At 48.7% G+C, this 13970-nt stretch overlaps 1 pseudogene; it reads right to left on the minus strand.

Annotated features, from left to right (window-relative positions):
- Positions 1-1123: 1123 nt before the first annotated feature.
- Positions 1124-1699, minus strand: LOC116480768 (sperm surface protein Sp17-like; annotated as a pseudogene).
- Positions 1700-13970: the final 12271 nt, after the last annotated feature.

Below are 13970 nucleotides of genomic sequence, written 5' to 3' on the forward strand. Positions count from 1 at the left end.
TTGTTTTGTTTTGAGACAGGGTCTTGCTCTGTTGTCTAGGCTGAAGTGCAGTGGTGCCATCACAGGTCACTGCAGCCTCAACCTCCCAGGATGAAGCAATCCTCGTACTCAACCTCCCCAGTAGCTGGGACTACAGGCACACGCCACCATGCCTGGCTAATTTTTTTTGGTAATGTTTGTAGAGATGAGATCTCACTATGTTGCCCAGGCTGGTGTCAAGCTCCTAGTTTTGAATCCCCCACCTCAGCCTTCCAAAGTTCTGGAATTACAGGCATGAGCCACTGTGCATGGCCTGAGATGTGTTCTTAAAGGGAAGGGGTACACTTTTCTCTTCTTATTCCTGTTGGCTGAGAGGCAGATGTGATAGCTGGCACTCATGCAACCAGTATGGATCATGTGAAGAGGATAGTGGAGCAACAAAATGGAAGAACTTTGAGGCTCTGATAACTTCATGAATTTGCCATGCCAATCCTGGGCTGTCTGCCTCCAGATTTCAATTGTGTGTATATGTGTGTGTGCAGTGGGGGGACAAATGGATAAAGAGAGTTATTTTCATTTTCTGTCACTTGCCACAGAACCTAATTCTTTTTTTTTTTTTTTTTTTTGAGACAGGGTCTCACTTGGTGGCTCAGGCTGGGCACGATCTCTGCTCACTGCAACCTCTGCTCCCTGGGTTCAAGTGATTCTCCCATCTAAGCCTCCCGAGTAGCTGAGACTACAGGCATGAGCCACCATGCTCAACTAATTTTTGTATTTGTTTTGGTAGAGATAGGGTTTTACCATGTTGGCCAGGCTAGTCTTGAACTCTTGACCTCAAGTGATCCACTTGCCTTGGCCTCCCAAAGTGCTGAGATTACAGGTGTGAGCCACCACACCCGGCCTACAGAACCTAATTCTAATAAACAAACCCATAATTCAGTTCAGCCATGAACCAAAATGGTGGTAGTCAAATACTCCCTTAAAGTATGAGGGAGTCATACTTTTTTTTCATGTTTCAGTGGTATGTTTAATTAAACAAATGCTCATGACAGATTTTCACAACAGCAACAAGTGTTATTTCACAACATCAAATCTTCTTTACTAAGGAAAAAATGGCAACAACAACAAGGCTGATGGATTTGGATTAGTTTTCGTGTTTCCTGGAGGTAAAAGCAGTGTCCTCGCTTGTTTTCCTCTGTTTCCTCATGTCGGAGATTATCTGTTTCCATTCTCTTTACCTCCTCTCTGGCTGTGTGTCCCCAGAAGGCAGCTTGGATTTTGACAGCAGCAACCTCTTCTTTTTCCTTATCTTCCTCAGAAGAGTCTAAGATGGTGACTGGTGTCTCTTCCTCCTTCCCAGATATTGGAGAGTTTTCTTATTTAGGATCATATTTCTCAGGTGGTTCTTGCTCCTCGAATGCATGACTGTTCTAGAAGCGGTCTTCTACCTGAGTCCCCCATTCTGCTGGATCAAAAGTGCTTTTCTCTCTTTTCTCTGGAAAGCTCTCAAAATATGCTGCTGCAAAAGCTGTATAGTATCTGGTTGCTCTCTCAGAATCTCGTGGGTCTGCTCTTCAAGAAGACTCCCAAATCCTTGCAGAATTCAGTAGTGGGTGTTGGAGAATGGAATCGACACCCTCTTGGTAAACTGCCTATGGAGCCTCCTCTTTCTCTGGGAGCTGGTGCCACTGGTCCAGCTTACTTCCTCCTCTGACCTCATGTTCTAGGGATGCATGATCTCTCTCTTCCGGGGCAATTCAGGACCAGCACTGTCCAGCCTGCATCCTTCATACTGATATCTGCCTTTCTTCCCCTAGGCTTCCTAACACACTGTTCTGGATTCTCTGGTTGAAGGTTCAGCTGTGGCTGCAGCTCTTGACTTGCTCCTTTTTATTTTTATTTATTTATTTTTTTTGAGACGGAGTCTCGCTCTGTCGCCCAGGCTGGAGTGCAGTGGTGCAATCTCGGCTCACTGCAAACGCCGCCTCCTGGGTTCACGCCATTCTCCTGCCTCAGCCTCTCCGAGTAGCTGGGACTACAGGTGCCCGCCACCACGCCCGGCTAATTTTTTTTGTATTTTTAGTAGAGACGGGGTTTCACCATGGCCTCGATCTCCTGACCTCGTGATCCGCCCGCCTCGGCCTCCCAAAGTGCTGGGATTACAAGCGTGAGTCACCACGCCCGGCCGACTTGCTCTTGATGTCAGGACACTGGGTTGGAAGTCCGAGGGGCCCATGGTCCTCATCATTTAACCTGGGAGAAGGTTGGGCTTTTACACATGAGTCCTCGTGATTTTTCTCAAATGGATTCTTCCCCATCCTAGCACACATCTTGCAGCCTCTTAACAGAGCACCCATCCATCTAGGGCTGGGCAAAAACCAGAACTTTCTGAGCAGCAAACTCTATTCCAGGGTGCTTCTCAGCCCCCATTCCTCCTGATGTCTACCACAGGTCCAATCCTCTTCCTCTAAGGCTCCAGCTCCTCTTGCCTGAGCTTCCCCCAACTTCTGCTTTCTTTTCTGGGATTTTCGGACCTCCAGGGTCCTGGGAGACCAGGGCAGAGGTCATCCCACCAGAGCATGTATTGGTGACTGCGATCTCTGCCCCTCAGACCCCAGCATTTCCTGAGCTCTGTGGGCCGCCCAGTCATACCCTCACCCAGGCAATCTTGGAGTCACTTTGTGACTCAGCCGCTCAGTCTCCTGGTCACTTAGTCACTCAATCAGCTCTTCGGTAGTTAAATCAACTAACCACTCACATGCTTGGGCCCTTGGCCAGGTGCTCAGATACTTCTTACTCCGCTATTTCATTTGCTATCTGTTCATTGATCAGCCGTTCACTGAACATGAATGAGCCAGCCCTGTGCTAAGTTAGTGGGGATAAACAGACAACAGGTACAAACCCTGTCCTCAACCAGGGCGGCTGCCAGTCTGTGTCCATCAGTCATTGGTCTGGCAGTCTGTTGGCTGTTTAATTGATCTATTGGTCAATCAGCATGCCAGCTATTTGATCAATGGCCAGACCCTTGCCCTGGCAGGCACTAGTCTTTGTGCTGAACTCTCAGGGTGTGTAGTCATCAGTCCATTCTTCAAAGGTGATTAGGAGACCTCAAAGCCTCCAGGAGGAGGTGCTCTGGAGCTGTGATGGAAGTTTAGGACGAGTCTGGTTCCTGTGGGGACTGGAAGCCCTGTGGGGCTTGCTCCCAAGGCAGGCCTCAGCTCAGGCACTGGGAGGTGTGGGGCAGGGGATGCGGTCTGCTCTGTGTGGTGGGTGCTCCTGTCTGAGAACACTGAGGGCCCTAGATTCCAGCCCCCCTTTCTCCCACCCTCCTGCTGATGGTGCAGACAGACACACACACACATGCACATACACACACTGATAATCTCACACATGCACACACAGACTCACACAACACACATAAACCCATGAACTCAGATATATGATCACATACAAATTCAGAAACATACACACACACACTCATATACACTTTCCCATATGGACTCACACAGGCACCAGCACACACTCATACACACATAGAGTGTCACTTGGGCTTGTCCAAGAGTAAGTTTGTCCTCCATCACAGGCAGGCCCCCACAGATAGCCCCATGCCACACTCAGAGATAGGTCAAGTAGCACTCTTACATCAAGCCAAGTGCCACATGGACACACCTCCCTTGCCATATCCTCACTCCTAGCCCCTAGCTGGGTAGCTACCCAGCCAGGCCCCTAGCAGGGACACAGCCCTTAGCCCTGCAGCCCAGCACCCAAATGGTGCTCTGGCCATGGAGCCCTGTGCACCTCCCCAAAGCCCCCACCTGTTTGGGGGCATGCTCAGAGTTTGAGGAACCCTGAGTCCCCACACTGGGGCCACATTCCCTCTTGAGCCAGTTTTCCTCTGAGGTCTCTTGTCCCCACAGGAGGTGATGCCTCTGGCCACCTCGCTGTCCCCAGCCCCGTGGGCCTACCCGTTGGTCTGGAGTCTTCCTCGCTGACCTTCATCCCTCTGCCTCTCCAAGTCTGATGTTGTTCCTCACACAGATGCTCAAAGGGAATTCGGACACCTTTCTGTCCTTGGTGCTGAGACCCCATGCTATCCTCCCAGTTCTCTGCTACCAGACCACCCTTCTCGAGATGGAGATAGATGAGGGTTGGGGAGCTGGGAATGTCCTTTTAAGGGGGTTCCCTATGGGGCCACGCCAAGGGCAGAGCCTAGGGGATGGACAAAGAGGTGGCCATCTTTGGGACCCAGAGGCCAGCAAGGCAGTGAGCTGAGAATCAGAAACATGGATGGAGGGACTTGCTATGGCTGGAGAAAGGCCAATCAGGAGACACACAGGAAGGTCACCCAGGTCACCCCTCTTCTGTGTGCCTGGGAGCATTCTCTTGGGATGGGAAAAGGGATTCTGGCCTGTCTCAGTTATCTACTGCTGCAAGAAAAAGAGTCTCAAACCAAGGGGCTTAAAAACAAGCCCAACTTTTATTTGATTCACAAATTGCCAATTTGGGTGAGGCTTAGTGGGGAGGGCTCATCTTGCTCCACTCCATTGTGGTCAGCTGGGGCAGCCCAAAGACTGGGCCAGGAGTTGTCTGAACCTCATTCACTCATGTGGCTGGCATTTGACACTGCTGTTGGCTGGGGCTTCAGCTGGGGCTATTGGCCAGAACACTCCCACATGGTCTGTCCCGTGGCTGCATGGCTTCCTCACAGCATGATGACTGGGTCCCAGGGGTGTGCATTTCCAGAGGAAGCTGTTTCACTGGTTACAATTTAGCCTTGGAAGTCCCATGGCATCACTTCCACTCCAACCACAGTCGAGGAAGGAGTGTCAGCTCCATAGTGTGAGAAGAGTATATGGGGTGGGATATATTGGTGGCACCAATGATTGGAAAACACAACTGGCAGAATGACTGTTCTTTGTAAGCCTTCCTCATGAGTTCCGGCCTCCAACCTTACTCTAAATTTCTTCTTCTGTTTTTTTCTCCTTGGGTACACATCACTCACACCCCAGGTTTCAGCTTTCTCTTCTCTGTATACAATTCACAAATTTACAGCTCCAGCCCTGACCCGATGCAGGCATCAGAAACTCAAGCCATACAAAACACTATCTCCCTGCCAAAGTCTGCTCTCTCTCTAGAATTTCTTCCAGGTACCCAGGCATGGGTTCTACTTCATCCATTCCTCAGTTTCCCCTGGTACATGGAATAATGAGAGACTGGAGATGAAGCCAGAAACTACATTTCACAGCCTCTCTTGCAGCTGGGTGTAGCCACGTGACTATGAACAAATTCTTTCTCACCTGTTTGAAAGGACACTATGCACTCCTTCCTCCCTCTAACCTTCTGTGGCTGGAATATGCCCAGATTTGATCACAAGAATGAGCACAATATCCTAGGGGACAAAGAAGCTCCAAGATGGAAAGAACCTGGGCCCCCGAATGACATCATGAAGCAGAGTAGCCACGGAGACCATTACCTGAGAGAGAAACTTCTTTCTGATTTAAGTCCCTGTATTTGTTTTACCATTGCGTAGCCCAATACCTGAGTCTAAAGGCCTCAGGATCTTCTTCACCGTCCTGCTGTCCATTCCAGCTCAGCCGTTCACCAGGTAGGGTCCATTCATTCTACCTTCTCACTGCTTCCTGGAACTGTCCTTGCTTTGCCTGTCCTGCAGCTTCTCCCTTGTTTCCAGCTCTCACTTTCTCCCTCTTAACTTCAAGACCTCCACATTGGTTTCTTTATATCCAGTCTCTCATTGTTCCATCCCATAATGTTCTCCCTCTGCTCCAAGACCTCCAATGGCTCCCTATTGCTCATTGAAGAACAAGACACCATCTTTCCTGCTTCCATCCCTTTGATCCTGCTGGTCCTTCCTCCTGGATTCCCACATCTGCCATTTTCTAGCCATCAAATGCCTACTCATCATCCAAGCCCAGATCAAGTGCTGCCTCCTCCCTGATGACTTTCACATGTTTCTATTGGAGTTCATCCTGGGCCTCCACTGATTATATCCCTCATCACAGCCCGCCTTAAGGCAACAGTTGTTTCCATGACCCACTAGACTGGACAGTAAGTTATTAGAGGGCAGAGACTCTGTCCTGGTCATCTTCCCATTGCCTCCACGCCTAAGATAATGCTGTGCATGCAGCAGGTGCTCAATATGTGCTTGCCAGTGAACACTCACTTTCCATAGCTGGGGGCTCACAACTCTGTCTGGGCACTGTTCTTGCCACAGGTGATCAGGGTTATCTTCCCTCTGGCCTTGAGGGCTTCCCCAGAGAATCCCGGAGTAACTGAGGGGTGCTGCCCTCCTCACACTTCCCTGGAGCCTGAGGAAGGAGCAGCTGTGAACATTCTGTTTGCTCTGAGTGCAGAATCTGTGAGTGGAAATGCACAGGTTTTATTGGCAAGGGCTTTAGAATGAGACAGACCCAGCTTTGAATTTCAGCCCCACCACTTTTTAGCTGTGGGAGGGACTTCAGGCATATTGCTTAACCTCTCTGAGTCTCAGTTTTCTCTTTTGTAACATGAGGTTACTGTAGCTACTTATCTCCTACAGGTCTTGTGAGGATATAAAAAGATAATGTAGAGAAAGCACTACATACACTATTTGGCACAAATAAAGTGCTCACTAAATGTATCAATAATCATAATCCAATTTCTTTCGTGATACTCCGTCTGGTAAGAGTGCATCAGGGCAGGCTTCACACTAGGCCTGGTCCACTGGAATCCTTGTTGTCAGATGGAGGTTTCTCTGTGGACATGGGTCAGAGGATGTGCCTTGTCACAAATGAGTTGAGTTAGGGCTGGGTTTTGCTGGGTGTTCCCAGAAGGTGGAGGAGAGGGAGCAGGGCTGGTGTCCAATGGGGTGAAGGTGAGGGGCTGGCTGTTTGCTAAGCCCAAAGTGGCTGGGTTAAACCAGATCTGGCTGGCAGGTGCCTATAGCCAAGGGTACAATGTCAGGGGTAAGATGTGGCAAACTTCAGGGGCTTCCAGGCAGCCGAGGGCTCTCTGCATCAGATAGGCTGCCAGAATCATCCCACAGTGCTCAGCTTCCTCTGATGTAAAGGATCTGGATCTATGTGGGAGAAGGGGTCCAGGACCCCACATGAGCAGGCTTGGTTTCCAGCAGTGGAGAGGTACTGAGGGCAGTTGGAAGTGGCCCACATACAGTGGGGTCAGAGAGGAAGATTACACTCACCCTAAATACCCTGCACGCTAATCCTGGGGACAGCAGACCATGTCCAAGTCCTCCTCACTGGCAGGGAGGGGCCACTGATTCGAGGCCTGGACAGCTGAATCTGAAAGTTGCAGCCATTTGGACTAGAACAGGTGGGGCCAGTGGTGAGCTGGTAAATGGTGAACAAACAGCTCTTTGGTGGAGGGGATACTTTCATTTGTAGTACTTGCCCATTGCTGTAGTATAAATACTCCCACCATGGCTGATTTCAAGCCACTAACATAACATCACTGAGTGAGGAGTTGGGAAGAGATGTGCACAAATGGCTGTTGGCAGCCAGTAGGAGCTGATTCCAGCACACCACTGGGTGGGGTCTGACACCTGCATTTGGGGAGAAAGGCAGATATCTGTGGCTTCAGTGTACAGGGAAGTAAAGGTCACTCTGCAGTGTAGCAAAGAGTGAAAGGCGCAAGAATAATAGACCCTGGAGCCTAATACACTATAACAAATCCCAGCTCTGCTACTTCTTGGTTGTATGGTTCTTGGCAAGTCACTTTGCCTCTTTGTGCCTCAGTTTCCCCATCCATAAAGTGGGGCTAATGATAGTGCCTCCTTCATAGAGTTCCAGTGAGGTTGCACAAGTGTACACTGGGCTGTGGTAGGTTGACAGTTATTACAGTTGATCACACAGAGTAGTTGGAATGTCTCATTGGTCAGAATAATTTAGCAAGGAAAACCCAGAGCTCCTCAGGACATGTCCAAAGGCCTTGCTTTTTTATCTTTAAAATCTTGGATTTCCTTCAAGGTCAAGGATTTAAAATCTGCAGGCCCATGAACTACATGAAATTAAGTTTCCCACATTAAGCATGTGGACTCATTTCTGTGAAGAGGGGCCACAGCTTTCATTGTCAAAAAAAGGTTGTCGTTTCTGCATCCTTCCCTCAACCCACAAAAGGCTTAAGAACTGCTGATGTGGAGCGTGTAGAATTCCCACACCCTAGGAATTGCCTAATTGCCCTGGAAGGGTTTTGGAGGAGAGGAGATGTTTGTAAAGTGTACAAAAGAAAAATGGCAGAGATGGAGAGACACACAGAGGGTCAGCCAAGAACTCTGAGATGTCTCTTCCTTGTTGAGACCTAAGGCTGGAGGAAACTTCCAGCAACGGGACAACCAAAAGGCTCACATTCATGCTCAGTGCCCCTCCTGGTTCCTGCATTCTCCTTACTCCCTCTAGTTTCCCAGGGGTCTCCTCTTCTCTTCTTCAAGTCTCCCTCTCCTCCCAGTGCCCTCTTGGACCCAGCATAGGTGTCCCCTGGGCCACCTCTTTGTAGGTGCATAGAGGCAGGGTTAAAAGTCGCTTACATGGGCCAGGCGCAGTGGCTCATGTCTGTAATCCCAGCACTGTGGGAGGCTGAGGTAGGCAGATGACTTGAGATCAGCAGTTCAAGACCAGCTTGGCCGACATGGTGAGACCCCATCTCTACCACAAATACAAAAATTAGCCAGATGTGGTGGTGCATGCCTGTAATCCCATCTACCCAGGAGGCTGAGGCAGGAGAATCGCTGGAACCCGGGAGGCAGAGGTTTCAGTGAGCTGAGATCGTGCCACTGCACTCCAGTCTGGGCGACAAAATGAGACTCCATCTCAAACAAACAAAACAAAACAAAACAAAACAAAACAAAACAAAACAAAACTCGCTCGCATCTTGCTAAGATTCAGTGACACCATTTGTCTTCTTTATGGTTGGATTTTGTTTCTTTCAGGTTTCTGTAGTTACACTATAATTATTTAAGGCAAGGTCTGCCTCCGTTTTGGGTTGGAGGCTGTATTCAGTTTTTTATTTTTATTTTTTGAGATGGAGTCTCGCTCTGTCGCCCAGGCTGGAGTGCAGTGGTGCGATCTTGGCTCACTGCAAGCTCCGCCTTCCAAGTTCGCACCATTCTCTCGCCTCAGCCTCCCGAGTAGCTGGGACTACAGGTGCCTGCCACCACGCCCAGCTAATTTTGTTTTTGTATTTTTAGTGGAGACGGGGTTTCACTGTGTTAGCCAGGATGGTCTCGATCTCCTGACCTCGTGATCTGCCCGCCTCAGCCTCCCAAAGTGCTGGGATTACAGGCATGATTTCTTTTTTTTTTTTTTAAATCAGTAACATGGAAGCAGGTGGCAGATAGGTTTACTATGCTACTGCCTTTTCACCCAGCTTTGCTTTTCTCCTTTTTTCTTCTTCTTCCTCTTTATTTCCATCTCCCTTTCCCAATATTATTCTTCTTCCTCTTCCCCCCTTCCTCCTCCTTCTCCTCTTCCTTCTTCCTCCCTCCTCTTCCTCCCCCTCCTCCTCCTCTTCCTTTTTCTCCTTTCTTCTTCCCTCCTCCCCCTGCCCCTCCTCCTCCTCCTTCTCATCCTCTTCTTCCTCCTCCTCCTCCTCCTCTTCCTCCTCAAGGCCAATCCCACTCTACATCATTGCATTGTACATTGATAGGCACCTAAAAGTCAACTGAATTGTACCAACTCTGAATTACAACTTCTGAGGGCTTCTCCAGTAGCACCCCTGCCCACTTTATCAACAAGAATTTGTGTTTAAAAGGCAGAAGTCGCCATCCTGTGACCCACCGAAGGTCGGCAACAAGAGGGCTGTCTCTTAACTCTGGTTCTGGGCAACACCACTCATGGGGTGCAGTGGAGTCTGCCAATATTCTATTCCTACTCCCTCCCCTCTTAGTAACAAAGTCCTTTGTGTTAGTCAACTTGGACTGCCAGACAAAATACCACAGACTGAGAGGCTTAAACAACAGAAATTTATTCTCACAGTTCTGGAGGCTAGAAGTCCAAGATCAAGGTGCCGGCTGATTCTATTTCTGGTGAGGGCTCTCTTCCTGGCTTTTAGACAGCTGCCTTCTTACATGGCCTGTCTTCTATGCATTGGTTGGGGGTGGGAGGTTAGTGGTGTCTCTTCCTTTTCTTAGAAGGCCACAAATCCTCCCAGATTAGGCTCTACCTTTATGACTTCATTTAACTTTACCTTCCTAACAGCCCTATTTCCAAATACAGTTACATTGGGGTGTAGAGCTTCAAATGAATTTTTTTGGGGACATACTTCAGTCCATAGCAGCCTTGAGTTTATCTGAGGTGGCAGTGTACCCAACTAAACATGACATTTCCCAGCCTCTCTTACAGCTATATGTGGCCAAGTGACTCAACTGTACACAGTGAGGTGCAGGCTGAGGAGCGGTGTGGTTTCCAGGAAGACCTATTCAAAGGGAGAGGGTCCCTTTTACCTCTTGTTCCTTTTCCTGTGGTTTGGAATGAGCTGATGGTGCCTGAGCTCAAGCAGCCATCTCGGACTCAGAGATGACGTAAGGAAGAAAGCTTCCTGGGTTGGCAGAACTGAAGACAGAAGGACTCTGGGTTCCTGGTGACTGAGGGCTCCCCCAAGCTTGGACTGCCTACCTCCAGTCTGGGAGAATATCTGTCTTCCATAAGCCACTATTTAGGAGTCTTTGTTATTGTCAGCAAATGCTATTTCCAGCTGATGCATGGAAGCTCACCTGGCCCTGAGTTTTGAGCTTCAGGCAAAGACATTCAAAGTTCCTCTAAGGCCACTGCTACTTTTCCTCCTACCCTCCCTTCTTTGGAAGCATAATTTTATCCAAGAGTTCCCGATTCATGCACATTTGTCCTCCTTCTGTCTTTTGTTTTTTTTTCTTTCCTCTGCTTTCTCCTCTCTCCCTCCCTTTTTTTTTTTTTTTTTTTTTTTTGAGATGGAGTCTCACTCTGTCGCCCAGGCTGGAGTGCAGTGGCACAATCTCGGCTCACTGCAAGCTCCGCCTCCCGAGTTCACGCCATTCTCCTGCCTCAGCCTCTCCGAGTAGCTGGGACTACAGGCGCCCGCCACCACGCCCGGCTAATTTTTTTGTATTTTTAGTAGAGACGGGGTTTCACCGTGGTATCGATCTCCTGACCTCATGGTCTGCCCGTCTCGGCCTCCCAAAATGCTGGGATTACAAGCGTGAGCCACTGCGCCCGGCCTCCCTCCCTCTCTTCTTTCCTTCCTTTTCCTTCCCTCCTTCTAATATTTATTGAGCACCTACTATGTTCCAGGTACCATGCTAGCTGCCATGATTAGAAGTAGGTATAGGAGATAATCCCTTCTCCCCAGTAACCCAGAATCCAGGCCTTCTGGACAACATGAAGAGAATACGATGGCAGGATAGAGCAAAGGAAAGGGCATTAAATCTGATAAAAAAAGGGCCTGGGGCGTTCCAGAAGGAGGTCACACTTGGCCTGAGATCTAAAGTAGAACTTCTGTGTTGCTGGTAATAAGGAAAAGAGGGTGGAGGACAAAATCCCAGGCATAGGGACCAGCACAGTGTTACTTTATTCGGCTTCGTCATCTGTAAAATGGGGACAGTAATAGTAACATGAATAAGTGAATGGATGGACTAGTAAGTGTACAGTTGAGCTACTTTTTTAATATTATTCTTGTTGGCAATGTGCTGTTCACCCTGGTAGGCACAGCCCTGTATCAGTTTTGGAGACAAGCTTCACAGAGGACATGTGACTTCCTTGTCCATGGTCACACAACTATAAAGAGGCACTGCTCAAAACCAAGTGTCCTGGTCCCTGGTACAGTGACCTTTATATCTTTACCCTCTGCCTTTGCATTGAGTGCTGAGGGAATGCAAAGTGAGGGAAAGATCAGTGTGTGGTGGGGGAAAAATCTAGAGGGCTTCCTGGAAGAGGAGAGTATTGAGAGCATTTTGGTAGAAAGGGAAAAAGGAAGGCATTTCAGGGAAGGAATGTATGATGGGTGCCATCCACCAGGGTGTTGGAGGATGGGCTGGGGGGCTAGCTGGCTGGCAGAGGATTTGAACTCTGAAGATTGGTGAGACATGAGGTAGAGCAGGCAAACAGAGGCAAGATCAGAGGATGAACCATGATTACAGGCACCCTGATGGCCAGGTAGTGGAGTGAAGCTCTAAGCCAGTGGGCCACAGGGAGCCACAGGAAGTTCTTGAGCAAGAAGCCTGGTCAAAATGAAATGAGACTTTGGGGAGAAAGGAAAGAAAGAAACAAACTTGTCTTTACTAAGAACCAGTATGAACTAGGCAGTAGGTTGGCCATTTTCAAATTTATTACTTAATTTGAGCCTCACTACAGCCCCATTAGGTTGGTACCAATGTCCCCATTTCATAGATGAGAAAACTGAGGTCAAGAGAGACTTAGCCTTAAATATGAGTCAGTGGTGGAGCTAAAAGATAGGTTAGACTGAACCTAAATCTGTGCTTTTTCCACTGCACCATGTGGCTTTATAATGGTCTCACTCTAGGAATATCTCTTGTACTGTGAGTGTCCCAACTAAGGCATTTCCTAGCCAGGGCTCGAGTCTTTTAATAGCCCAGATACCCTCTGGGCTCACTCTGGGTCACACTGGGCATAGAGGCCTTAGTACCCTTGGGAGTTTTGGGGACTCCCAGCATGGGGTAGGATTAAGTGCTTGGCTTCCAGGTCTGAAAGAAGTAGGTTCAAATCCCAGCTATACTGTGCACGAACTGGAGAGTAATATGCTTTAGCTCACCGAGCCTCAACCCAGGTGGGGCAGCGGGATGAGCCCTGGATCGGGAGCCAACCCAAGCATAGGTTGAAACCCTAGCTGGAAGCGACAAGCACTGAGGAGGTGAAATGGTGTCTTTATTATTTCAAAATAATGAGTTGGAGGGGGTAGCGAGGAAATAAACTTGCCTCATTGTTGAGGCTGGGTGATGGGTTTATGGGGGTTCATTACACTATTCATTCTACTGCTCTGTTTGAAAAATTTCCATTAATAAATAGGCTGGGCACAGTGGCTCACGCCTGTAATCCCAGCACTTTAAGAGGCTGAGGTGGGTGGATCACTTGAGGTCAGGAGTTTGAGACCAGCCTGGCCAACATGGTGAAACCCTGTCTCTACTAAAAATACAAAAAATTTAGCTGGGCATGGTGGTGCATGTCTGCAATTTTAGCTACTCAGGAGACTGAGGTGGGAGAATCACTTGAACCCAGGAGGCAGAGGTTGCAATGAGCTGAGATCAAGCCACAGCACTCCAGCCTGGGCGACAGAGTGAGACTGTCTCAAAAAAATAAAATAAAATAAAAAGAAAAAAGAAAATCTCCATTAAAAAATAAAATAATAACAATAACACCAAAAACCTTTTTGAAAACCCAGCTATGTTCACCACACCCTCCTCTAGCTGGAAGAGCATCTCTGGCTCCTAGGCACTGTTCTGCTTTAAAACTTCATCAGGCGAGAGCAGCCAAGATGAGAATCCCTGCTTATAGCCATCTCTCACTAGCTGTGTCCCTCAAGCCAGTGTCTTTCCCCTGCTGAGCCTCAGTCTCCTCATCTGAAAAACGAGGTGAAGATTCTTTTAAGTTCAGGGGTACAAGTGCACGTTTGTTACATGGGTAAACTTGTGTCGTGGAGGTGTGTTGTACAGATTATTTCATCATCCAGGTATTAAGTCTAGTAATGGGGTGAAGATTCTAATGACCTCATGGAACTGTTGTGAAGTTTAAGTGGAACGATATAGGATCCCATGGGCTGGGCATAGCCCTTAACAGATATGAGCAGGTCAGCCTGGGTTTTCCAGTCACTCTAAGCACCACCAGGCCGCTCGCCACATTCAGCGAGGAACCCTAAGCTGAACGTATTTTTAGTAGAGACGTGCAGCAGAGGCCAGCCGACGACCTGGCAGGGGATAGGTCCCACCTTCTGGGCAACCTTTACGAGTTTTCTGTGTAAGTACTGTGTGCTAACCGATTGCGCCGCTGGAGCTG

Source organism: Hylobates moloch, unplaced genomic scaffold, assembly GCF_009828535.3.
Source record: "Hylobates moloch isolate HMO894 unplaced genomic scaffold, HMol_V3 SCAFFOLD_3, whole genome shotgun sequence".
NCBI lineage: Eukaryota > Metazoa > Chordata > Mammalia > Primates > Hylobatidae > Hylobates > Hylobates moloch.